Source organism: Cicer arietinum, chromosome 6 (assembly GCF_000331145.2).
Source record: "Cicer arietinum cultivar CDC Frontier isolate Library 1 chromosome 6, Cicar.CDCFrontier_v2.0, whole genome shotgun sequence".
In the NCBI taxonomy this organism is placed as follows: Eukaryota; Viridiplantae; Streptophyta; class Magnoliopsida; order Fabales; family Fabaceae; genus Cicer; species Cicer arietinum.
This window is the reverse complement of record NC_021165.2, coordinates 30,836,429-30,839,814: the sequence shown is the minus strand read 5'-3', so window position 1 is coordinate 30,839,814 and position 3,386 is coordinate 30,836,429. Positions and strand designations below refer to the sequence as shown.

At 23.3% G+C, this 3,386-nt stretch overlaps 1 non-coding gene across 1 annotated transcript; it reads left to right on the top strand.

Moving 5' to 3' along the window:
• The first annotated feature begins 2,694 nt into the window (after nt 1–2,694).
• LOC113787358 (small nucleolar RNA snoR100) lies at nt 2,695–2,802 on the top strand. Its single transcript, XR_003473865.1, has one exon. It is a non-coding gene; the product is annotated as a small nucleolar RNA snoR100 (small nucleolar RNA).
• Nucleotides 2,803–3,386: the final 584 nt, after the last annotated feature.

Here is a 3,386-nt window from a genome sequence, read left to right as displayed (position 1 = left end):
CATTTTTAGAAGTGGTGAATTATACATCAATGGCTACCAACAAATCTTGAACATTCTCGTGTTGGTCGATAAAAGTACGCATATCAGCTATGACTTTAGTCTTAATGAACATCATACTAAGCTAGTTGGATCTCTCCCACCACTCATATATGGCGATTGTAGGTGGTTCTTCTTTCCAAATAGGATAGTCTATTGCTTTTTATCAAACAAACACAAATCATGTCTCTATCAATTAGAAATGCTTCTAAATAAAATAAGAAATATGATTTTTCCAAACAATTAACTATCAATTTAAGAAAAGTAAACACTACCAAAAATAAATAGTTGTTCAAATTAATTTTATTATTGGATCATTAATAAGGGAGAAGAAAGTAATTGTTGTGATTCATATTTTGGGAGAAAAAACCTATAAATTAAGAAAGTGCAAAATTATTTAAAAATCATTTTATCAACAAAATATTTTTAAGTTAAAAATGAAATACTATTTCGATTTTCTTAAAAATCGAAATAAAGTATACAATTATTTTTTATAATTTTAAATAAACATGTAATAACTTCTACTTTCTTAAAAATCTCTTAAAAAAATTTTGAAGTTAAAAATGAAAATTTATTTTAATTTTCTTTAAAGACAATCATTATTAACTAAAATAAAATACAATAATCTATAATTCTCTTAAAATTCATAATTATTTATATCAAAATGACGTTCATTTTTATCTATCACAAACAAGAATGGGATACAAGAATGTTTGAGATAGAAAAATTTTAGATTCGTCAAAAATAAAAATAGAAGTGTGAATTTTTTATATTGGTGGTGTAAGTAGCATTTGATTTTATCTTGGACCAAGCTGAACAAATAAAAAAATAGCTATTGAAAAATCTACCATTCACCCTCACACTTTTATATCTCACTCTTCCAAAGTATATGAAGAGAATATTTTATCCTTATCATTTGATAGTTAAAATTTTTAAAATTATTAATATGTTGACAATTTTAAATATTTAATTTTTTTAAAATAATTTTATAAAAATTGTACTTTAAAAGTTTAGTGTTGATCCAAATTTTTGAATTTTTTAGAAAAAAATTCTAAAACAAATACATTCTGGAAGTTTCATATGCATCCAAAGTGTCAATATTTTTTAAAATTTTTGAAAAAATTGTATTTCGAAAGTTTCACGTTCATCTAAAGTTTCAAAATATTTTAAAGTTTTTGAAAAAATAGCATTTTGGAAATTTTACATTCATCCAGATTTTCAAAAAATAAAAATAAACTTTTAAAAAAATTGCATTTCGAAATGTTCACACATTCATCCAAAGTTTCAATTTCCTTTAAAGTTTTTACAAAAATACATTTTAGAAATTTTACATCCACCTATATTTAAAAAAAAAAAAAAAACTTTTGAAAAATTTGCATTCCGGAAGTTTCACAATCTTTCAAAGTTTTGAAATTTTTTAAAACTTTTAAAAAAATTGCATTTTGAAATTTTTGCATTCATCCAAAATTTCAAAAAAGTTAAAGTTTAAAAAAAATGTATTTCCCAAATTTTACATTCATCTAAAGTTTTGAATTTTTATAAAACTTTTTGAAAATTTTATCTATCAAATAGTAGAGAATAAAAAAGAGATAAAATTGTATTTTCATATACTTTAAGATGTGAAAATTAAAATGGAGGAGGTGAATATTAAATTTCTCATAACTATATCTTTGGTTCTACATTTGAGGCAATTATAATTTATTTTTAGGATGTAAAACTGATTTTGATATATTTGGTTGTTTTCAATTAGAATTGATTTGGTTTCCAAAAGTTTTAGTATATCTAGTAATTGTTAGAATTAACAAAGGACGGAAAGACCTCGTTATCATTTGTTGCTTAATTCATTATTTTATACCCTTTTATAATTAATTCTAATTAAAATCTAGGATTTATAATTTTTTTAATTTAAATTTTATTTTTCACTAATATTTATTATTCAAATAATTTTTATGTAAATATATTTAAATATAAATTATTTTACATTTAACTTATTTTTAAATAAAATCAATTTTGTAAAATCAATTAATTTTAATCACCGCAAAATCCAAATATAAACTAAGCATGAACAAAGCCCATAAAGCAACAAGTCTAAAATTTGACTCTCTTTTTAATCACCGTATGTGAATTGATCAAATCGTAAACAGATATTTGTGCTTTTATAAATGCCTCCGTTTCACTCTCTGTAAGCTCTGGAAATTTTCTATAACTGACTTTTATATAAGTCAAATGTACGTTTTTCATAAAAAATTTCAAATACTTTTTTAGGTATATTGAGAGTGAGAGACATAAGTGAGGGTGAGGGGTGAGAAGTAGATTTTTCTAAAAATTTTAAACATACACGAAAAGCCCATAAAACAGAGCCCAAAATTGACTTAACCTTTTTAGTCGTCCTATAATAATTGACCAAACCCTAAACTGACTCTGCCCTTTTATAAATATCACCACAGTCCCAAATCTCAGACGAATACATACTTCTTCCTAGTTTTGTTTTTGTTATTTTTTTGTTTTTATTTCACATCCAGTTTCGTAGTTTTTCTAATTAACGTTTGTCTATTATTCTAATTAGGATGATTTATTTTATGTTAATATTATATGATTATGAATTAGAAGTATGAAAGAAATGAATCCGTACACAATAAGCCGATGGTCTGGATGAAATAATGAAGGAATCATGGTTGTGTGTACGGAAATTAATCTCTTTAGGTTCACATGTCTGTTCTCTCTGATCCTTGATTTGATTTGAGGACCTGGTTAAAACCTACATCTTTTTCTTGAAATATTCATTCATTTCTTAGTTATCTTGTCTTTTATTTTATTTGAGGGCCTGGTTAATACTTACTTTTCTCTTTTTTCAAAATTCATTTCTTATTTATCTTTGTTATATATTTTTTACCATGTGTTTTATCTATTTCATTTTTATCTTTAATTTGGATGATGTATTTGGAGATATTTCGGTTGTTTTATCTTCATGAGTCGGTTTAAAATAAATAGATATAATACAATTCCTAAATATCTTTCAAATGCATTATTTCAACAATTATTTATGATGGTTGATTTTTGCTCCTTATGCGTTGGTAGTTGGGTTGGAATTCAACATTCATGCGGTCTAATATTGGAGATTAACTGAACTAGTTTAAAGATTAATATTTTTTTTATTTAAAAGTTTATTTTATATTAATATTTTAAATAAATATTTTGACACATTTTTAATAGATAAATAGTTTAATATATTGATGAAAGTATTTTTTTATATTTAATATGATCTTTTAAAAAAGTAATTTTAAAAAGTTATTTTATTTTTAGGGTCAAAATAAGTTGTGTTGAGGCCAACTTTATTTATGAGATAGATC